At 45.1% G+C, this 24,322-nt stretch overlaps 1 protein-coding gene across 2 annotated transcripts in view; it reads left to right on the top strand.

Annotated features, from left to right (window-relative positions):
* sema6cb (semaphorin 6Cb) overlaps window positions 1–24,322 on the top strand; it is a 175,078-nt gene that overhangs the window by 30,330 nt on the left and 120,426 nt on the right. For both annotated transcript variants that reach the window (XM_008286116.1, XM_008286117.1), the window contains exon 3: window positions 18,685–18,818. The gene's annotated coding sequence lies outside the window, so the exon portion shown is untranslated. The remainder of the gene's footprint in view (window positions 1–18,684; window positions 18,819–24,322) is intronic.

A 24,322-nucleotide genomic window follows, 5' to 3' on the forward strand; every position in this document is an offset into this window, starting at 1 on the left:
CTTTTTTTTTTCCCCCCACCAGTAAAAGTGTATCTTAATATCAACCAATAAATAACCACCTAGTTTTTCATTTCTGCCCCTATAATAAACGCAATTACCTCCACGCCTTTATTCTGTGCGCCGGTCGGCCTCGGATCAGGCGGCCCTTTATCACGGCCACCCTCGGCCCTCAGCTCTGCGCCCGTGATAGATGACTCGTCTATGGTAGTCGACACAGGTGGACGCCAACACTAAATCTCCCTCTCCCTACCGTTTTCGGCAACACTGACCGTTTCATACCTCTACATATGTGCGGGCCGTTCGAAATTAGTTCGTCTTCATTCATGCCCTCTCGACGGGCTTCGCACCTGCACTCGGTATCCAATTTCTGCCCAATTGTGGGGATGAAGAAGCAGAAAACTCTCGCCGCAGCTGCCCTGAATTTCTCTGCACACCTTCGGCGGGGCTCATCCGTGGAGAGGGGAGGTTAAGCGCTCTCCTCATAAGCACCTGTGTGTCTCGGAGATCAGGGGATGAGAGTGGGCGGATGGGATGAGAACAGAAGGCGAGGATGAAGCCGTCGAGAGGGTGAAGAAGGTGATTACTGAGGGCTGCCTTCACAGAATGTGACACAGGGAAGCGAGATGATAGAATTTTTATTTTTTTCATTGTGCTACAGCCGAACCTGTTCAGATATACACACACACTTATCAGAGCATCCTCCCTGTTTTGCGGTTATTTTCAATCACTCCTTGCCTCCCTGCCTCTCGGAGCCCATCGTCCTCCCCCCGTTATTTGTTCTCTCCTCCTCTCGTGGATTCCTTTTCACCTGTCTTATCATTTCGCTCTCCGGCTTCTTCAACAGAGCTGTGATTGGAGAACACTGAGCATCAATGACCTAATCTCATCCCTATTCATAGACTTCAGAGCACTTTTTTTCTTTCCCCCCTCTCTCTGCTCAGCCTCACTCGGGTACACCGCCGCTGCTTTTTACCTCTTTGTTTCGCACATTTTGTTTAGCTTTTAAGTCCCTCTTTTTTACTCATCCAACTGACTTGCCTACCGTAAAAAAAAAAGAAAGTTGACATGGCATCACAAGCAAAAGGCTTGGTAAGCTTTTTAGAGCCAGTCACGGTGCACCATTCCTCCCCTCCACCCTGATCGTAATTACTGCTGAAACAAGCAGCTCTGGGAAGTTTCGGCGCTGGTGGACCCGTCATTACTGACAATCTCCCAGTCTTTATCTGCCACGGCTAAGACGCTCTCGCACCGCAGGGCTGTGATGATTGCCTTACTGAGCTGGGGGAGGAAGAATAAAAAAAAGAGGATGATCAGAGACGGGGCGTGCAATTGGAGGAGGTTTTTCATAACCGTGAGAGAAATGGCGGTGAAGCTGAAACCTTCTAACTGAAAAAACCCACAAAAAATCTGCTCAAACCTGCCAAACAGCCATCTCGGTTTCTATGGTGATTTAACACTCTGCAGCTCCGAGTAGAGAACTTCAAATCTATTACACTCGAGCATGTTTTTTTTTTTGCTAAAGGAGGTGTCCGGCGCTTCCCTGTCGACGCCGAGGTTTAAAGAACTCCACATCGAGTCATCGACACTCGGCGACGTCAGGAGTCATTTGTTTTCCTGGAGGAGGAAGGTTTGCCTCTGCTTGCAACTTTATCATGCCAAAACATGTTTTTTTTCTTTTCTTTTCTTGCCGCACCTGTCGGACACAAACCGGTTTTCAGGAGCACCCTGTTTGCTGCAGGACTGTGACAGCGTTTTTGATTCAGCCATAAATTATTTAGGCAGCAACGTGAAGAAAAAAACCTTTTGAGCAAACACGCCCACTCACATCTGAAGCGAGCGCACGGAAAGCAAGCGATCTAAGAAAGCAATGTGATTGATTTGACGAAGAACTTATTTTCAAATGCAGCTCAGTCTCATTAGATTTATTAATAATTGTTGTTGCTCACTTAGAAAACTGACAAATATTGTGCTTAATTTATTCACAACATACAGATGTTAATATGACTATAGGCTACCAGCATGCCCCTGTTATTGGTTAATTCATTTTTAATACCTAAAATAAAAAAATGTCAATTAATCAATGGATAATTACTCGTTAACATTAATGTGCTGCTTCAGTATTTCATAACACAAGCTGGACATCAGGATTTCTTTTTCTAATCTTTTGAGTTCTTTGAATATGTGATTTATAAGAACAGTGAATAAATAAATCATGAAACAAGATTTTAAAACTCTTTTAAAGGAGCTCAAGTAACTAAAGTTTACCAACAGAATCCATGAACAGTGAGATTTTTGATTCAACAGTTTGGAGGTTTCAGGATTCAGATGACGCTTCACGCTCTCAGGGAGCTTTCACACAGTTTCGACAGAGTTTTGCTGTGTTCTCGTGTTGTGATGTGTTTCTTACATTCTTGCAGAAATTTCTAGCGGGGAGTCTGTTTCGGAGATGTGCAGCGTAGCGACTTGCTTCACCGAGTTTAGCCCTGGCACTGTGCTCCAGCAACCCACTCCCACTTGACCTGAGCCTGGAAGAAGTGTACTCCTTAAAACATGTCTGTAATGTATTTGGTCCCACTCCATGTATTGATTTGTAAACAAGCAGCGTTGCCTTATATTCAATTCTGCTGCTGACGGGGAGCCAGCGTAGTGACTTAAGATTTGAGGTGATGCGGTCTGACCTTTTGGTCCCTTCAAGAACTCCAGCAGTTGAATTTTGAATAAGCAGAAGCTTTTTTGATGGTCTTTTTGAGCAGCCCTGTCAAAAGGCCGCTGCAGCAGTCATCCCCGCTGGATATAAAAGCGTGGATGAGTTTTTCCACCTTGGCTTTTGACACGAGGTGTCTCGCGTTTGGCTGTATTTGGAAGATAAACATGATCGTGTTATTGCTTTTATATGACTACAGTCGTGACCCGATAATCTGAATCCTAAAATCTTGCCATCCAACAGGTTTTTAGAAAAAACAAACAGAACCCATAAAAACAGCCTTAACATAGCGACAGCCTTGGATTCTGACTCCAACATGACATTTAATGTCACCAATCAGGATGACGGCGTATTATCTGACTGAACAATCCCACAGATTGGCTACATTCACACTGCAGGACTTGATGCTCGATTCTGATTTTCTTGCGAGTTCGTCCACGTTTCCAGTTCAATGCGACTTGTATGTGATCTGCTTTGTGAACTTCATACGACCAAAAAGTCAAGCGTGCTCATTGTTTACGGAGGTAAACATGGATGGTGGTGCTGTCAGAGGAGTAGCGCTGCTGCCGGCACCGATGGTGGAAACAGAAGTGTGAGCGCTAACTAAACTAGCATCAGCAGCCAAGTACTGCCTGTGCGTTTCGGACACTTCCACCCCATCAGAGTGCTCTCCTGGGGTGGAAGTGTCCCCCGACCGCGCCAAATATTCATCATTAATTGAGCCTGAATATCCAGAGACCAGAAAGTGCTGTTGGGACCAGCCCTACTAGTTATTATAACAACTATAAACAATAAATATTAACAACTAATGAGCCTTCCAGCATCAAGCCCTCCTCGTATCTCGACCTCCGTCTTGACAATCCGACATAAAAGAAGGTTTTACATTTAGTGTCGGATTATCGAGTCACGACTGTATTTAGACTAAAATCAACCATAACGCTGGTTTGATTTATTATTTGAGAAATTTAGTTTAGCTTATTGGTTAAAAACTACGACCTGATATCCATTTCAGTTGATTCTTACATGCACCAGACTGGATTTTTATTTTTAAAATGGTGATAAATCAAGACGGCATGTGGAATAAAAAGCCACACGACCAAAAAAAGTCTATCAGGACCGTGTAAGTTGCGCAAGATAAACTTGAAAGCAGGATTTAATGTTGTGCCAACGTCTAAATATATGGACAAAACTATTTTATAGTTTTGCAATTTTGAAGAACAAGACAGTTTCCCTTGTGAAGAAACTATGTCAGTTATTCAAGTATTTTTTTTTTTACCTAAAACACATCAAGAGGGAGGTTTAGAAAAAAAGCTTTTTATGTTCTGGGCAACTTTACATTCGACAAAGAAGTGGGTGACTCACACTCCTCTCTGTTAAGTCTGGCCGCATTTGACTCAATTGTGTTCAAAATGCTGTTTCCGAAACCTTTTTTTTCTTCTCTCTCTCTCTCTCGTTCTGAGGAAACAAATATATTTCTGCCTTTGAAATGAGTCACTAAATGCGAGCGTAGCGGTTATCAAATCGCAGTAGTAACCCGACGGCTCCGGAAATGTTTGGTGCTGCAGACAAACCAACTGTTTTCACCACCAGCCACTCCGCAGCATATAGTCTACCTTCTGTGCCCAGTGTTTGTGCTTCAGCGTTCCATGAAATAGCTTGGCTAAATTTGCAGGCTCGTGGGTGTGTGATAGTGTGTGTGTGTGTGTGTGTGTGTGTGTGATAGTGTGTGTGTAGCTCCATCCACTTCCAAACGGGCGTGGGACTGTGCTAAAAAGGGGAGAAGCAAGTTAACTGCTGGCACGGAGCGACTTCGACCCAGCAGGTGGAAACAGGTGTCATTACTTACCTGCCCGGCTGTAAGCACCTGCCCCAAGGTGGAAACAAACTGGTTCTTGACTCGACATTGCAGACGCAGGGAGGGAACCTTTTTATTTTTGCCGTTTCTCTCAGCTGGATGCAGTTGCTTTGCTTCTCAGACATGCATGTTTTAGTCGTTTGCCTTTTTTATAAAAGCTCAAGAAATCCATTTGAAAGCGCACAACCTGCGTTTCGGCACAGGAAATATGTTTGCTAATGTCAGTTCCTCTGCTCGTATTTCACATGAGGGAGTAGCCGTGTGCCACTCGCTGCTCTCGTCTCTGAAAAATAACACGTTTGAAGATCTTGAGAAAACTGTTGTGATCGTGTGTTTGTCCGTAAATACACTCTTTAGCACAACATACAATCATGAAGGTTACAGGTTGGAAATCATTGATAGTCATTCTTCACTCCAGAACATTAGATTTATAAACAGACTGAGCTTAAGAAGCAGATATGTAGCCCCATTGACACGTAATGTCAGTTTTAACGCCTGCAAATTGGTTGAACAAACCTAAACTTCAACGAGGTCATCGTGTTTGGTTGCATCCTGTTGTCGCTGGTGATGCACGGACAGGCTGGGCCATGTCATAGCGTGCACGGTAATACCGGTGTAATGTTAGGGGATGATGTGAAACTGAAATATCGCGATAAAATTTGAGTGAAACATGCAGTGCCGTTGTTTTCGTCCGGTCTAATGCACTTGGAGGGAGAAGCATGGCGGCAACCGAGGAGGAGGGCGAATGCATCGACCAACACAGTTTGGCTGGACCCGGATATCGGAATATTCGGTGTCAGGATAGCAATTTTGAGATCTGAATATTTGCCCGCCACCCGCCGCTACCACCTGATGGTAACAGAACTGTGACCGCTATCCTAAACTGGCATTAGCAGCCAAGTACTGCCTCCCACTTCCACCCCGTCAGTCCGAATATTCACCCTCCGTGACGTGACGGTGAGACCAAAGAAACTGGCTGCAAAGTTTTATGTTGCTAAGCAGCTCTACTTTACTTTTGTGGCTACTATGCGTTGTTATGCTCAGGATTTGTCAGCCCATTTCCATTTGACAACACAACTTATGCACTATTTTGCTAAAATAAATTATTTTTTTTTATTTGCACCAATAAAGTTGTGCAGTTTTGAAGTATTTTATCTAGCATCAATTATGTCGTCAGTTATATCGTTATCGCGCTACACCCTGCCCTACTTGATGATGCCCTGTCACTAGTTCAGTCAGTTAACCTCCTCATTGCCTCTTATTTATGCATTTTCCTAAAACTGGGGCGTCCTGTATCAAAAAGAACCAATATTGTGCACGTAAGAACCTTCAAATTTAAGCTAAATGTCAGCACTTTAACCTAATTTTTCCCCCATTTCAAATCCAATTTGTCTACAGAGCCAAACAATGAGAACATATCACCGTCCTCATGCCGTCTCCCTGCACGTGAGCCCCTCACATAGACCAGCATGTGTTTGTTGCTGCATATTCCTTTGGGCCCTAATATCGGTTTTAACATTGCCGGCACTCTACCACTCCATAATCTCATAAATTACTCATCACTTTTTTTTTTTTTTTTCCTTCCCCAAAGGTCACATGCATAATTCAGAAAATGGACACAGCAGCAATATATAGGAATATTTTAAAACCCACATTTTTATTGGTGTTTTGTCTCACGCTGCTCCGGGGCGGAAGGACGTTAAAATGCAGCATGGGAGTTGGTGTTTAAAAGCCTGATGGCAGTGGGAGGATTTTTATTTTTTCTTCCTCAAGGTTGTTTCAGTCTTCTCAGTATATGCTCTTCAACTACATAATACTAACTCAGACCAGGCCGCTGTTGTCTCAAGGGCAAAACCTGAATAGGGAGTAGCTCTCTGCCCTGTTGACTGATGAAGCTCATCCATGCGCCAAGTTCAACAAGTCAGCCGCTCTCCCCTCGCCGTGCACCCCCTTCAGCCTTTCTTTTCTGCACGCTGGCCTGTCTTCCTCCCCCCCTGCTATTGCACTCATCTTCTCGCTTTTCAAATGGTAATGGCATTGAACCATGCTGGAGCTCTTCAGCTAGAAGTGAACTCTCGCTTCTCAGAAGAGAATTTATGGATGGTCATGCAGAGTTTTTAAGGTTTGGCCCAGCAGGCACCAAGAATTTTTCCTTGTGGCCGAATCATTTTGGCCACAGTCTCAGCAGCTTACCGCAATACACCACGGGTCTCTGGCTATTGTTAGTATGCATAATGGAACAAAATCCAGCTTCAGTGCCCTCTCCGTACACCCACCTCCCACAAAAACCCACTAAAGATACGTGGGGGCTCTCGCCTCGCTTCTGCGTGCCATCACACCGACGACTGTCCAAACTGTTAGAAAGCGAACAAATTAAATTTGCCTCTCGAGCAACATAAACAACCCGCGTTCTCTGTTGTTCCCCCCACCGCCGCTCATCAAAGCCCCGCTTAGCCAAAGAACAGGCAATAACGATCAAAAGCTGAGCTCCAGCAAGTCTGCTCTCTTGACGTGTTTGGTTTGTGGAAACGTGGACATGATCACACATAAACTACAGAGAGAGAGGAGTCGTAAATTTGCATCTAACTGTCTTCTATTGTTTCATTGTGCTTCGCCTATTCATCCTGCAGCCGTCAGCTGTCAGTACACCTGCCAGCTAATAAATAGATAACATTTTTTTCAGACAGCGTTTTAACAGATGTTTCAAACTGCTGTGATCTTCTAAAGAAAAACAGGAAAGCGTCGACTGATGCGCTTTATTCGGGGCCTTTACTCGTAATACAAGAGGAGATTACCAACACAGTCGTGACTCGATAATCCGACACTAAATGTAAAACCTTCTTTTATGTCGGATATCAAGGCTGTCGGATTGTCAAGACGGAGGTCCAGATACAAGGAGGGCTTGATGCTGGAAGGCTCATTAGTTGTTATTGTTCATAGTTGTTATAATAACTAGTAGGGCTGGTCCCAATAGCACTTTCTGGCCTCTGGATATTCAGGCCCAATTAATGATGAATATCTGAGTATTCAGCGTGGTCGGGGGACACTTCCACCCCGGGGCAGCGCTCTGACGGGGTGGAAGTGTCCAGAACACACAGGCAGTACTTGGCTGCTGATGCCAAGTATTGCCTAGCGGTGACAGGGGGAGTGGCAGATACACTCCATCGTTACCATCCATGTTTACTTCACTGAGCACGCTCGCTGCATGTGACGTCTGTTTTGCCCGGCTTGTTGAAGAGCATAACAAAGAAGGGAGGCCGACACAGGAACAGCTTTTAAATAAATAAGTAATTTATTGGAAACACTCAACAAAGGAAAACTAACGATAAAGTCTGCAAACTAAGGCTAAATGCAACATAATCAAAACCAAACCAAGAGGGACCTGACAGGCTCCAGCCTTCCAGGAGGGAGAAAGAGAAAAGCCATCTTGGATTCACCCAGCTTTTAAAGGCACCAAGCCAATCCTTTAATGAATTGGGAGGGGCAGGCCATCAAACTGGAAAAGGAAAGCAGAGGCAGGAGTGCAGGAAAACACACTGACACAATGCCTGTGGCCATCACATGTCGTTGACACTTTTGGGTCGTATGAAGTTCACACAGCAGATCACATACAAGTCGCATTGAACTGGAAACGTGAAGGAAGTCACAAAGAAATCCTCATTCACAAAGAAATCCTCATTGAGCATCAAGTCCTGCAGTGTGAACGTAGCCAATCTGTGGGATTGTTCAGTCAGATAATACGCCGTTATCCTGATTCGGAATCCAAGGCTGTCGGTACGTTAAGGCTGTTTTTAATGGGTTGTGTTAGTTTTTCCTAAAACCTGTCGGATAGCAAGGTTTAGGATTGTTAAGGGTCGGATTGTCAAGTCACGACTGTATAAAAATCTTCACAAACTACAACACAAAACACTGCTGAAATGTTTTTGTTTATTCACGGTTTTCAGATACTTAACTGAAAGAAAACTTTGCAGCATTCATCCTTCAGTGTTGATGGGCTCTTAGTGGGGATCAGATTACGCTGTGGATCGGACATCGCTGGAAACCAGAGAGTGGTGACGGATAGAGATGGAGTGAGCCAGCTGCTCCAGAGCCAAAACAGGACATTGTTTAATTCATTTATTTTATTGGAATCAGGAAAATGATGAACCTCAGATCTGCTAACGGGTCCGGCTGATAATCTGTCGACCGATGTAGACAAATTTTACACTGTTTAAGTTGGCAGGAGCCGAGGCCAGAGGCGTTATGTTTAGGATCGGCTGGAGAGAAGATGAGCTGATGACATTCTGGTGATCAAAGGCCGCTGTTGCCTCACATCACACTGTTTTCGGCCATTAGTTAAGAATTCCTCAACATGAAATAGGATAAAAAAAAAGGTGAAGATGTTTTATATCCAAAAGGTCAAGTCTGGACGTACATAAACGTACGCCTGGTTGGTGGAGATCCAAAACCATGAGGTGGTAATTCAGTTATTTTACGGCTTTGTGAAGAAAAAAAAATCTGTCCCTAATTCCTAAATCATAGCCTTTCATGTGTCCTAGTTATTAAATGTTTATGTGTGCTCGGTGGTTGAGGTTTTAAATAACTTCCAGGTGCACGAAGACTCTCGACGAGGCAGCAAGAAGCTTCTGTCTGTTGCATTAAACTCCCGCCATGTGGGGAAACAGATTTATAGGGCGACGTCCAAGACGCGTTTACCATATGCTACCTGCCGGTTCTTCTTTAAGGTCTGAGAGTCATCATACAGACAGCGCCGGTCAGCAAAACAACGTCTCTCTCTCTTATTTGGCGTTATCTTGGCAACGCTAGCTTTGAAAACAGCCGGACCAGTTTATAAAGGTGGGGCTCCGCAACACTGAAATGAAAAGCTCGTATTAGGTTGTTGTCAACATAAATAAGTTGAGGCGTGTGCAGCGGTTAAAGCGGTTCTTGGCCGGTTTCCAGACCCGTTCTAACACCCGGTGTCTCCGATTGTCAGGAGATTTTTAATCCCTCTACCGGTCACATCAGTTTAAAAGCCCAAGTGGTGCAATGAAACTCCTAATTTATGTACACGGGGTGCGAGAGAGGCCGCGACAGCTCAGCGTCCGTGCGACGGAAATGCAAAGTGCAACAATCCAGCGCTTATTCCTGGAAATAACCGAGAACAAATTGGGTACAGAGGCAGAGGCTGTTGGGAGAGGACAAGCCAGACTAGATGACCATCTGGTCCTCGCGGTGTCACTGACCCCAACTGTCAATTTTTTTCTTTAAATAACTCCAGTCTTGATTGCCAGAGCTTTTATCGGAGCCCCAGATCTTGGAGGAAAAACTCTGTTGTAAACACTGGGTTGTGCTCTTGATTACAGTCGCACACTATCGTCTGTGTGTGTGCGTGAGTGGAGCTCGTTCTGGTTGATTGTGTTCATGAGTTGATTGATGGTGATTTGTGTGAGTTAGTGAGGAGGGGAGGTGGAGTGACACAGCACAGTGAGGTGGAGAGGGGAAGTTGTTGACTGACACTGTATGTTAGACTAGATTAAAGCTTTCTATTCCTACAACAAAAGCAGAGAAGCTCAGATCCTCCTCGCATAGATCTTACCCCGTTTTGGCACCTCTCTGAAATGATCCCCTCACGCCAAACCTCTTCATTATTCTCTAACAAGCCCCTCGAGTTGAATGTGTTGCACGTTCTGGCAGTTGGAGGCGTTTCTCAATAATTAAAGTGCAGGGTTAAGCAGCACTAGCTTGCCTTTTAGCTGTTTTTTTTTTCCTGTCCCGGGTACCGCTGGGACCAAAGATTGGTTCATCGTGTGAAGGTATGGCAGCGGTGTGTTGAGCCTCGTCTCCCGCCGCCGCCGCAGTTCTGCATAGAAAACGCTGCTCCTGGAGGCTCCCAGCGGGCGATCAGGAACTTGGCGTATACCATGGCTAAATACTTTCTCTGCTTTGGCTTCCCTCTGTCTTCATATTCACTGTTCATTACTGGTGTATAAATAAGGCATGCGAGATCATTCAGCTGAAACTTTGCCAGGAGGGAGACTCGAGGACGTTATAATGGAGTCATTTGAATAAGAGGGCGGGCGGCTTTGTTTTTAAGGTTTTATCAGAAAACATTCCCACTCACATTTCCAGTGGATTAGACTCTTAATTGAATCCCCCCTTTAAGCAACTTCTTCATAATTCATGACTGCACGATGACGGGGATGGAAGCAATCTTTTCTCCACAGCAGATGATACCCGCGCGTCTCGCTGTGTAATGCCATATTCATCCAAATGTCGTTTCCTGCGCCCGCCTCGGCTCAGCCGCGCTTGTTTCCAGCTGCTTTCTTTCATTTTCCCTTTGCCTTCTCTCCTTTGTATCCCTCTTTTCCCCCTTTGTTCTCCGCTCCCCCCTGTCATCACCTTGGCAAAAAACCCATTCACAGGCCCTGAAACACTTAATTGACTTTTCATTGACACGAGCTGTAATTGGCTTTTAATCACCGTTTTACATCATGTTTTGAAATTCAAATCAGCAGTGTCAGCTCAGAGAAAGGGGCCTCTTCAGTGCTTTGCTGTCATTCACTAATGCTACAAGAGGAGCGTCTCAATATTGACGCCATGTTTAACATCTTGCCCTTGCTGGCTGACTGAAGGGAAATTTCGACGAGCTGTGTTGGTGCACAAGGCCACCTCTGGAAGCACAAACCTACAGTCTGATTGACGCTTGATAGAGACACATTTAGGCTGTCAGTGGCTCTTTGTGGCAGCCAGTAGTTATGAGATGTTCACGCCTCTTTCCTGTCCATGCACTTAGCTTCAAAAATCTAGAGGGTCAGAAAACTTGAATGCTGGATATATGTCCATAGATGGGGGGAAAAAAAGTGCACATGATTGCTTAAATTCTGCCTCTTAAATACATTTTCAGTCTCCTACTTTGGAGTAGGTACGGTCATGATTCGATAATCAGACACTAAATGTAAAACCTTCTTTTATGTCGGATTGCAAGGCTGTCGGATTGTCAAGACGGAGGTCCAGATGCAAGGAGGGCTTGATGCTGGAAGGCTCAGTAGTTGTTAATTATTATTCATAGTTGTTATAATAACTAGTAGGGCTGGTCCCAATAGAACTTTCTGCTCTCTGGATATTCAGGCCCAATTAATGATAAATATCTGAATATTTGGCGCAGTCGGGGGACACTTCCACCCCGGGGCAGCGCTCTGACGGGGTGGAAGTATCCGATACACACAGGCAGTACTTGGCTGCTGATGCTAGTTTAGTTAGCGCTCACACTTCTGTTTCCTCCATCGGTGGCGGCGGGGGAGTGGCAGATACGCTCCACCGTTACCATCCATGTTTACTTCCATAAACACTGAGCACGCTCGCTGCGTGTGACGTCGTCGTGTCCTCTTCTGCGCATGCGGGACACTTTTGGGTCGTATGAAGTTCACACAGCAGATCACATACAAGTCGCATTGAACTGGAAACGTGAAGGAAGTCACAAAGAAATCCTCATTGAGCATCAAGTCCTGCAGTGTGAACGTAGCCAATCTGTGGGATTGTTCAGTCAGATAATACGCCGTCATCCTGATTGGTGACATTAAATGTCATGTCGGAGTCACAATCCAAGGCTGTCGCTATGTTAAGGCTGTTTTTATGGGTTCTGTGCATTTTTTCCTAAAACCTGTCGGATTGTTAAGGGTCGGATTATCGAGTCATGACTGTAGTTTTTTTTTCTCTCAAAAATGGCCCTGGGAGAGTTTCTACAGGGTCGTTCTTGTAGTTGGAACTCACACAAAAGTCCAGGCTGTCCTTAACTGACCTGCCGCGGAAAACTGGCCACTTAGTCTAACGTTTGACCAGGTTTGATCACCCAAAAAACACTGATGATGAATTAATTTCAAATGGAAATAGCAATACACATAACACAGGAGTCCCCCCAAGAATAGCAGAAAATGCTTTTTCCATAATAAATGTCTTTAGTATATAAATATCCTATGATAGGCAGCTTAATTTATCTGATATTAACTTTATAATGCAAAAGCATGTAGCTAGATTCCCATCAACCTCTAAATACATAAAGCAAAAACTTGAGCAAGAAAAGCCTGCGACACACAAAGCAGGATCAAGGTTAATGCCTGTGGTCTAATCCAGGCATGCATTATATTATGTAAACACCGCCTCATAGTTTGTGAAGTATGTGAGGTGAATTATGTATATGGGTTTATCGTAATCAATAGGCTCCATTTTTAAACGGACTGTATTTGGCAGGTGGCCACATCAGGCATGAAGATGTGCATCGCGAGCGCCGGTCGATAAGTCAGGGTCAGTCTTCCACCTCCGCGCAACACTCTAAAAGCAATTCCCACGCTCTCTGCTACTGGTGGAGGGAGAGATGAGAGCAGGCATGCACCCTCAGACGGCATCGGTTTTACAGTTACCAAACTTGTTCCCTTTCTTCTGTTTCTTCCTTTGTTCCGGCTGTGAACATGGCAGCTAAACCTGGGCACCGCCGTCCATAAACTCCTAAACTTCAGGATGTCCTGTTGTGTGTTTTTTTGCCCGGATAGCAAACATGTCCCGTCCCTTGACAGTTCCAAGCGCTGCTGCTCAGAAGCCTTTTTCTCACATTAGACAGAGCGCCACAGGAGACAAGGATTAGCATGCACAAGTGTTTTCTTTTTTTACGTTTTACTCCTTTATCCCTTTTTTGTTATTCCACCATCAACCTTCTGTCCTCTTTGTCACTTTGTGTCACTGTCTCTCTCTATTTCTTTCTTTCATTTTGTCCTTTTTTTTACTCCTTTACTCCTTTCTCCCCTCTCTGGTGGCTGAATGATCGTGAGTGACGTTTAGCAACTCTTCAGCCGCCGGGAAAGCTTTGGGAGAGAGCCCGCTCTTTTTAGAGCGTCCGTGATGCTCCCCAACAAATTGTGACACTAAGACGAAACGTAAGCTGGCAGCCGGCGTGTAAACCATTCAACTCCCCAGACCTTGGACAGGTTTTTTTTTTCATTGCTCCATAAGACTCATTCCGTGTGCCTTTCACTCTCCCCTGGCACCCAGCTGGAGAATGTAAAAGCATTTCTCTTTTACTCCTGGACAGGGAGCAAAGGCAACCTCCAGGCTTGTGAGTTATTGCGCCGACAATGCCTCCTACCCCCATCCTCCTCCTCCTCCTCCTCCTCCTCCTTACCCCGCTACCTCTCCTTCCTTTAAGTAAATCATTCAATCAAAGACTTGCCCACGGCAGAAAATTCTGGTGCCCTGTATTTAAGCGGTGCTTCTTCGCATCCTCTCTCCTCCCTTTGACCTCGAAATCGTTGCCCCCTCGCCATCATGGGGGGATCTTCAGGATGTGGAGGGAGGAGTGTTCTGGAGGAGCCTCGAACATCAGTGTAATCCAAGTCTTTTATCAGAATTGATTAATTCTTTATTAACACAGTTTATTCTCTCTGTAGAAAATATCGGATGATTTAATGGTGTGTGTAGAATATTACTGGGCTGATAACAATAATGCAACTACATAAATAGCCTGTGCAAGGTGGAGCGGTGGTTAGCAGCGTCGCCTCACAGCTAGAAGGTCGCCGGTTCGCGTCCCGGTGAGGACACGCGGGATCTTTCTGCTCCATGTTCTCCCCGTGCAGCGTGGGTTCTCTCCAGGTTCTCCGGCTTCCTCCCAAAAACATGTTGAGGTTAATTGGTGATTGTAAATTGTCCGTAGGTGTGAATGTGAGTGTGCTTGGTTGTCTGTCTCTAAGTGTAGCCCTGTGATAGACTGGTTACCTGTCCAGGTGAACCTGACTTCACCCTGAGTCAGCTGGGATAGACTCCAGCCCCCCATGACCCTAGTGAGGATTAAGCGGTGGATAGATGATGGATAAATAGCCTAATTGATCATGACAATTAACACCGATCTGTGCAAAAATAACGAGACTTTAAAGCCAATCTAATAATACTATTATCAACTAGATGTGTTTAACAACTGCTTACTTATGATAAACCTGTGAGCGGTTGTCTTATTTTTCCGTTTTGATCTAACTATCTAACATAGTGGATGAAAATGTTCTTAAATAAGGGCCTCTGTGGACATTCGTTCCGGCGGGTTTGACGCGCGCTACGGTCGTGTAGCACATCATAAGTAAACGGCGTAAAGGATTCCTCATTTGGCAGCTTCGGCTCCTCCATCCTCGCGCCTCGTCTTCAAGCTCCGTAGCACATAAGTGTCAGATGATGCCTTGTCATAACTCTTAGTAGCCACTTGATGAGCTCGCTGTGTCTCGCCACGTCCTCGGTAACTGATGAGGGGCCCGTCGCCCTCTCTGCTGCAGCTCTCGGTGGCTGAAACATGATGCTAAGCTCTGCTAGCTGATGTTGATGGATACGTCACATCCCATTGTAGCTACGATGCTGATTTATTTACGACGCTGATTAATTTATGCGATGCAATGCAAAGATGCTGCAAGCTAAATTCCTGGCTGAGTGCAGATATTAGCTTAAAGAAAGTAGTTTGCACTGGTTTCCCTCAGTTTCCTTTGCTTATTTTTATTTTTTTTGTACCCCTTGAGGAAAGCAACGCCTCTATCAGACATTTCCACCATTTTGGATTCAAATTCTCTCAGCCGACTCATTCAGCCAGCTATGACCGTAATTAATTTGAACTTTTAATAAACTGTGCAAACAAAAATGAACCTGTCTTTCATTCATTTTTTGACGCCGCTCCCTCCTACTGCGTCCCTTATTGGTCAGTCCCGCTTTTCTCTCGTGCCTCTGCTTGACCGTCCTCCTCCTCACCTCCTCCACACATAAAAGATTATTAAAAAACTCCTTTAGTTTTCATTATCATTTACTGTCATAACTGAATCCCTGCTTTAAAAAAATCACAGCCCTCGTCTCACCTTAGCGAGAGGGATTCGTTTTCCAATTCTTTTGCCCCCGTGTGATTAATTTTGGTTGAACTGTGAGGGAGGCAATTATTATTTCAAGTAATTTATATATTGCTTAGTATTCGATTGCAACTCGAGGCCCATTTAGAGACTTTATTAGCTATTAATCATAAAAAAAAATAGAAACGACAACCAGAAACTCGGTGGTAAAAACCACAAACACACGATGTCACCGTTCCATTAACTCATTGGTCGAGCAAAACTGTCATATTAGGCGTCGGCAGGTCTTCCGTCCAACCCTTCATTACTGATGCCCCATTATGTGGATCCGTGTCCCTCTGAGGCTACGAAAACCAGGCTGATAACGAGGCCTGCCATTTAAAAGGCCACAGTATTCTCACTGTGTCATGTCTCATTACGAACCCCCGCGATATTTGTTTACACTCCTCCGGCCTCGCGGACCTCTTATCCAGATCTGTTTCTGCAAGAGCCGGAGCAGTCGAAAAAGCCTTCATCAAAGAAATGGGTCTGAAAATTTCTACATTAGAGCAAAGTGCCAGTGCAGTCTATATTTTCCTTCCTCTGCTGCCCCCACCCCTCCTTCCCGATGTCTTTTTTTTTTTTTTTTTAAGTGAGATCAATCTTGTTTCCGCACAATTGCACAGATTGTAATCTATTCCAGCTAAAACGAGAGAAGGGGGGGAAAAAAAGAAGGATAAAAAAAAAAAAAAAAAGCTAAACTTGAAATAGAGCCATTCATCACAGAGTAAACAGCATAACAGAAGGGCTGTGAGAAGGAGCAGGAGAATGCTGAGAGAAAATGCTCGGGGTAAAGAGAACAGAAAAGAAATTGCCGCTGCAAAAGCAAACAAAGCGCGGCACCCTTTGCCTGACAGAAGTTCACCGTTCCCCGCTCTCCTCACGAGGATGTGACATTTAAGAGGACGGTGTCTTGTTATTGCAGGCCTAATTAACATTCCAGGATGTGCCAGCTGGAGATGGACACCCTGCCAGTGTTGTCCCCCTTTTCACCCTCAGTCGTGTTTGTCCATGAAGTTCCTCGGCTTTCTTTAAATGCAAGCGGCTCTCGGTGACGGTTCCCTCATGCCCCGAGGTCTTTATTGTGTGACGATGCACACAGGCGCTGCCAGCGCCGTCTCAAATGTTCCGCTGTGGTCAGTGTATTTGCCATTGCCAGAGGTGTCAGGCTGTGGTAACCATAGTGACAGTGTTATAGGCCTGAATTGCAGGAGGTGTCGGAGCCCTTGGGGCACCACAGATCTAACTACAAGAATCTGTCATGCTCGATGCACTTTCTTTGCCAGGTCGGTTACAGTCCTTTGACAAATGTCAAAGAAAAGTGTCACGCGCCCACAACCCCGATCTCAGTCAGCCACGCAAGAGCTGCAGCACGAGCCCTTATTTGAAGAGCACATGTTTAAATGCAATGCTTTTTTTTAGCGTTCATCTTTAGGTGCTTTTTTTTTTTTTGTTTTCATTTATTCACTTGTTTTTTTATTCCCTATTTAAAGGTGCAAACTGCTCTTGCTGCATGTCCAAGGAGGCGTAGCTGGTCTCAGAAATGACCACATCGATGATATTTAAAGCAGTCAAACCTTTCATAAAATGGCTACAGGCTGATTCACTGTCAGAAGAGAATCTGGGTTTTAATTATGTAACGCTGTCCTACGCAGCAGACGTTTCTGTTAAGACGGATTCAAAATAGCTCGTTACACAAAATTCAAACTTTACATACAGGAAATGTCATCAGTGCTTCCTGTTTTTATTTGGATCCTTCATAACCTCCTGTTTGTATTAAAAAATCTGAGCGATTTAGTGAAAGGGATCTACATCCACTCACTGTCCGTCAGCGCTCTCCACAAGCAGCTGATAAATTTAGTGTCTGAGCCACGAGGAGTTGTATGACGAGCAGGACGGAGAGTGCGGGACTGAAAGAAAACACATTGCAGACAACAAAGGCGACGCGGATATTGGATTTGTGAAGTGCATTTTGGTTCTTTGTCGGTACATGAGCTGCTCGTAACTTAGCCCTAAAATGTCTTAACCTTATTTTTGCATGAAGCATTAAAAGCATTCAGAGAAGCCTCTGTCTTTTGATGGGAAAAAAAAAAAGAGAACTACATGATGCAGAATGTGGGCAGCTGCAGCGAAGAAAAGAACAGTCGGAATAAAGGCTCCAGAGTTCCTGGCCCTATTCAGAGCACAGGAGGAGGGTTCATTTTTCTCCTGCTGTTAATCTTTTCAGGAAAAAAAAAAAAGAAATGCACTGAAGTTGGTTTTTGTACCGAACAGTTTCCTGATTATAGACGATGAATGTTGTGGACTAGATGTGGACTGTTTTATTATAGTGTTGATATATTCACATTAATGCAAACAGCGATCTTTAAACTAAACGATACGGCATGGATACCAAAAATTCATTCCAAATCTCTAAAATAACCCCCCCCAAAAAAATACACCAAATAAATACGCCTCCTCCTGCTCGCAGTAAGTGTGCATTTGCTGTATGGTGATTTATTCATCACCTCAGCGTTTGGCTGCTTATCAGCAGTGCAGGCAAGTATTGAGCTCGCAGAGATGACAGAATTTGCAGGACTTGCTGTGCCGGGCTGAATCTCTGAGCCTGGAACAATAGACGAGGAAAATGAGAGTGGCAGCGCGGGGTTGGGGGGGTGTTGTCACTCGTGTGAAAGATAGATGCCACACAGAGCACGGGCTGAAAAGTGGGACAGCTCTCAGAAGAACTACACAGGCCGAGATACCGAATAGCCTCCGAATCAGCAGTCTGAGGAGATCTTTCAAGGACTGATTCAGCAGTCCTCTCTATGTTTCAGTCTTCAAGACACGCCGGTCTGATAAATAATAAGCGTGAGCTGTTTGGTTTTGATGTTTGGGGGGGTTGGGGGGGCCCTCCCTTGCTGTCAGTGCAAATGAAACTCCAATTTAGATTGTGTGCTTGTGTGCATTTGCACTTCTTACTGTAGGTGGAGTTTTCTCCCACTGGTAGTAAATTCCAGTGACATTTCATCGTCTTTGATATCCTTGATTGTGTACTCCACCTCGACGAAAACACAGCCTCCGAGTCTGCGCGGGTCTCTGTGGACTGTCTCCACTGATCAATTCCTCAGCCCATCTGTCTGCCAGGCTTATTCACAGGGCCGCACCGTAGGCGAGACGAACTCTCGCAGCAGGAGTCTTCATTAAACCGATCCTCCCTCTACTCCCCACCTCCTCCTCCCCCCTCTTCTGTCTCTCCGCAGGCCTGGAGAAAGTTAATGAGAAGATTCGATCAGCTGGCACACACCCCCCACCCACCCACCTTCCTCCACTCCATCCCCTCCATCCCAACCGTCCTCCAGTGTCAGCGTTGGCTTCTTCACATAGCGGGACAGCGGTGAGTCCACGCCGACACACACTGACTTTAGAAAGGGATTGGATCACCTACCACATGTGTCAAAACCTGACTCGTGGGTTATAACAGATGTTTAAGTCAAAATAAGGATGTTTATTATCACCAAAAGCAAACCGTTTAACAAATAAGTAGTGTGACTATCGGTAGTGTAGGTGCGAATGAGTGAACATGATGGGATGTGAGGTGTTGTGGAGCAGAAAAAAAAGCAGAAAGGTAACGGAGAAACCACCAACGAAGCCGGGTCAGAATGAATGAGAGAGAGGGACGGCTGAACTTTATGGGCCGTCCTGATGCCTTCAGGGACCCACAGGTAACTGTAGGCCTCCATGGCAGCAGCTGACATCAGGCCGTCACACATGACCCAAGTTTCAGCTCGGTTGGGTCAATGAGTACTTAGTTTAAATGTGGTAGCAGATTGATAGATTCACAATAAATACGGTTTCTTACAGTATGTTGTTTAACCAAAGTGGGAAGCCGCCCTATCCACATACATCTTATCTGTGATCAGTTTGATGACCTGTACGATTGCTTTGCCTGTTGAATTACATCATTTCACACAGAAAACGAAAACAAGTGCATCTACTCTCTCCCCTGAAGATCTTGTGTCAGTGGAGGTCGTGTTGTTCAAGGCGCCGCTGTGAAACCACGAAGCCGTAAACCTCGAGCGTCTTGTTGCTTTGCATAGGCAAAAACACAACACCGGTTCCTATCAGTGTTTGCTGCTTGGCTTGCCCAAGTTTAAATGTTAAAATCAGTATTGGAAGCTAGAAAATAGGCCCGGTCCATCCCTCGTGGATAGCAGTCTATTTCCATCTAAATGGTTTTGCAGAAGGTTTTTCACCTTGGCAAAGATAAATGTTTGCAGGAATGTTTTTTTATTTTTTCTAATACAGAAGCATGTTTTTTGTTGTGTGGATGGATAAACTTAAAGATCCCCAAACAATTATCAAATCTATTGGCAGCTCCAGCCCCAAAAAAACATCTGCATGAGTATTAAAAAAAACCTGCACTATCGCAACAACTGTCTTTTGAGTTTCTCCCTACCTGCTGCTGTGCTGTGCTGTGTGGGAGGTGGGGGGTGATAGTGTGGCTCAGTTGTTCTGCCAGAGAAATGGATTTGCAGTGATGGATGGCACCAGTAGCACTGTACAGGTCTCAGCCTGTTGCTGAATCACAGCTTTAAACTAATTTTGTGGGCACAGCGGAGCCGTTGTGCTTTGTGCCCCGGCTCGGGACCTGGCTCGTCTAACAGCCCTGCTGAAGCTTGCATGCCAATTACCCCCCTCCCCCAACCCCTCCCCTACTTTTGCCAAGAAGAGCAGGCGTAGCAAGAAAACACAAGTATTTGCACATTTGCTGAAGCAAACACTTTGCTTTAGTGCCCTTGTAATTCAGCAGCATAGGTAGCAGTGACTGTCACTGTGCGGCTTCCTGTGGACGAGCCCCCAGTTCATTTAATTACACCCGTCACGGCCGTTTTCCTTTCCGGGAGAGATTTTCTAGCATCGGTGTATATCGTGCATCGGAGGAGTTTCTGCTTGATTCACCACATCTTGGACATGTTGACGTCTTCTTTTGCTTTGTTGTGTATTTATAAGTCGTGTGTGGGCCTGCGATCTGTCTTAAAGCGTGAGGGTCACTGCACGCTCTTTACCTCGTGTGAGTGATGTGAAAACTAAACTGAAGAAAGAAAGTGAGATTTTGGTGGCAGAATTAATTTCACTCAAGACGCTTTCTGTCATGTTTTTAATTTTTCGTGGACTGCTGCGCTTTGGACAGATGTGTTTGTGATCAGAGGATCGACAACGTGTGACGTGAAATGTATGGAACAGTCGTTTGTTTATCAGGCCGTGATGTTGTGACGTTTGGCCCTTACACATGCTTGCACTCACTACTTTCTCTGCTTCCACTGTGTTTTTTAAGGCTTACAACTTGTTACCTCCACTTTTTAAAGTCCCTCATGACACGAGCTTTCGATACAGCAGCTGAAGCCAAGAAAGGATTGTAAAGTTTCACCTGGATTCAGCTCAGTGGGCTGTAATGAAGAGAGAGCATGCATGTGTTTAAGGGAAAGGCTAATCCTTTTACACTGTTAGATGTCATCACTTTGTGATGTTCAGTGCCTTAGCTTGTTTTTATGCAGGGATTTAATTTGCTCGTGTGGCGCAACAGCCACAGAGAATGAGCATAAATTGATTTCAATCAAGGTTCTTTTAGTCATGGCGAGTAAACCTACACAGCTTAAAGGCATGTTTGTTATGTTTTGGGCTATGTATAATTATAGTTGTGCATGGTTGTGTCTGACTCCAATCTCCATATGATTGCTTTGCATTATTGTGCATTTAAATTACCCTGTGAGAATTGTGACTTAAGGCCCTTTCAGGCTGGGAAGTGACAACGGCGGCAGCTGCCACTTACTTTGCATGGCTCTCACCAGAATTACACAGCGGCCCGCTCTGCATCCAGCAGCAACATTTTGACATGGTCTAACTTCAGCTTAAAATGAGGGGAAGCTGTGCGTGCTCATGGTTCTCCGTCCCCACAGTCCCTCTCTCTCCGTTCTGTGGTCACTAATGTCACGCTGGAAAAATGTCAAAGTGATGCTGCGCCGTTCATTCATCGGCTAGAACATTAAAAGGTTAATCCGATGATTCAATATTGCTCTCTCATAAAGTTGTGGGTTTGCAAGAGGTTGGATTTCAGACGTGCGCTTTCTCCATTAATCTGACGCCATCCCAACATGTTGGCCTCATGTATGAATGAGCACCTTGGTAACCCTCACTGGGTCAGACCTAGTAAACACTCCCGTATCACTTTCACCGCGGCGCACGTCTGAACTCCGTGTAGTCACGCTGCCAGATAGGCATGCAGGAGGGCAGACTTCTAGAAACCTCTCCTCTGAGTTTTATAAAACATCTGCAGCATCAAACAGCAGCAGCAGGATCCATGTGAGAGTTGCATGTATGTGGAACGGCGCTAATTTACATTAATTATTTGTCGTTATGAATTATTCTTGATATGGAGACGGGATCAATCAGAATCCAGCAGCACGTCACACTGTGGATGTCAGACAGGTGAGCTGTCACGCTCTAGATGTAACCTCTTGCTTATTAGTGCATCATTATATCTGTTGATGTGCCGTCCAGTTTCCTGTGTGAGACAAGTGTTGTACCACGGCTCTTTCCGTCACTGCTATGAGGAACACGGTTGTAAAAGTAAATGACAGAAGACCATTACTACTCATAATTTCAGGCACGTTACTTATTCCACGTCTTTACACGAACCGGTGACATCATCAGGGTCGAAAGTTGCCTCAGCGGTGCAAAGTTTGCCGCCAGCGGTCGTCCGTCACGGTGGCGAAACGTCTTTCGGTGGATTTATCCTTTAGCTTTGGTAAAACATCCCAGTCTCTCGGGACGGCCCGTATTGATGGCCTGTCACGACGCAGGTAGTGTTAGTGAGGTGATGCAAACATTAAAGTGACAGTATTGTTCTGCTTATATCGCCCCCTCCAACAAAAACAAACTCCCTGGCCATCTCATCTCTCCTCCTCCCCCTTTAGAAGCAGACGGAGGGATTCGTGGCAGCAGTGTGTGTGACCCGGGACCTGTTTGGGTCTGTAATGCATTAAGATGAATGCAGCGATCCCGCTGTCAGATGATGAATTGCGGGCTGCAGGGGAGGCTCTCCGCTATGTAAAAGAGGCGCTTGCAGACATGGCACTTTCATCAATCACCAGAAGGACTGCTGTAATGTTGTTACACTGCAGAAAGAAGAGCAGTCTCTGTTTGTGTGCAGCAGACAGACCTGGACCCCCTTTTCTCTGTTTGGATAATGCTTTTCTTCCCCATGTGTTCTAAGAAACATAACATTTAGGCAGATAAAGTCCCTGTTTTTGGGCTTCACTCAGAATGATCCCACCGTGTAATCAGCCGTCCTCACACAGGTGTAACGCTGCCTTATCTGCCCTACAATTTTCTCTTTTTTTTTTTACTTAGACAGCAGTATCAAGGTCTCAATTAAAGCGACACCCGGGATCTCACATTCACACCTCCTCACCAAAGCCCAGCAGAGCTTCCTGACAGCGGGCCCACAGCTGCTTAGTCGACACTTCAGGAGCCCTGGAGATGATTTGAGGGGGGAAAAGGTGCAATGCCCCCGGTGGAGTGACGGCGGGTTGCAGCAGACTCAGCCAGCTCCGGGGAGATTAGAGCAGCAAATACAGGTGAACAAGGCAAATGTCATTCCCAGGTTACAGGCAGAGAGAGAGAGAGCCAAAGATATGAGATGTTTTTCTTCTTTGTTTGCAGTGGATCAGTATTTTTTTTTTATACAAGATATCATTTGGTTGCAGAAAAATCTAGATTCACTTCAAATATGTGCAGCTACAGTGCTCTAGCTCAAAAATATATATTTTTTTCCAGTTTATTATTGATTTGTTTTTAAAAGCTCAGTTTTTGACTTTTGCGCTATTGCAGTGGTAACTTCCTGTTGTGCTCAAGCCTCAGCAGTCCATTACATTGGCTTTTAAAGGCTGCCAAGGCTTCAAAGTTGGTCTAAAAGTCCATTTTTTCTTGTTGTTTTTCTTTGATCAGAAAGTTTGTGATCTAATTTTAGAACACATTTTGTTGGTTTGTGTTTAGACGTTAAAACACTATTAAAAACCAAAAGGCGAATGAGTTTAATATACTTTGTTGACTTAAGGATACAGTTAATTTTTCTTACAGCTTATTATCAGAAACCCACTTTGGAGCGAGTATCATCTTGATTCTCAACCCAACAAGAATGATGGTTCGGGAGCATAAAATAACTCCGCTTGCATTTTATTCCTAAAAAAAAAAACAAGTCATATCCTCTCAGAAATAGAACACTTTCTTATAGCTGACAGGATCTAATGATTCTGCTGCTGTTTTTTTGTGAGCTGCTCATATCTTTCCCGGAGCCCACCACATCTCCACCACTCTGTCTCGCTCGTCTCTGCCTTCATGTCGCTACCCTCTCATTCTCCCTGCGTGCGGTCGTTGAGTCGTGGCAGTTGTTGCGGCAGGAGGTGTGGTGTAACCCCGGCTGTTTTGGCAGATAAGCCGCAGCCTGCCCACCTGCTTCCCCGCTGCTCGTCAGCCAAATAGGACTCGCACTGTCACCGGCATTCATTCGACGGCGGGAGGTTGCCACCTCGACGGATCCGCCCCGACCGCCTCACTGCCTCTTAATTTTTTATGCCAGAGAAAGACGGGAAAAAAAAGCATCCAAATCTCTTGGAAACAAACAGCAAAACTCTCCAAAGAATAAAATCATCGAGTGGTAAAATTGCTCCGTGAGTCGGTTTGAGATGAATTATTAATTCACTTTGACTTCACCTTTGTTTCACCTGTTAAGATCAGACGCTAACTTTTTCAAGAACTGTGTTGCAGATGTTTGTTTTTCATCCTCGGTTCTGTCTTTTAGGTTTGATCACAGTGTTGACTTGTATGGTTTTGCGTGGG

This window comes from Stegastes partitus, unplaced genomic scaffold (assembly GCF_000690725.1).
Source record: "Stegastes partitus isolate 25-593 unplaced genomic scaffold, Stegastes_partitus-1.0.2 Scaffold434, whole genome shotgun sequence".
In the NCBI taxonomy this organism is placed as follows: Eukaryota; Metazoa; Chordata; class Actinopteri; family Pomacentridae; genus Stegastes; species Stegastes partitus.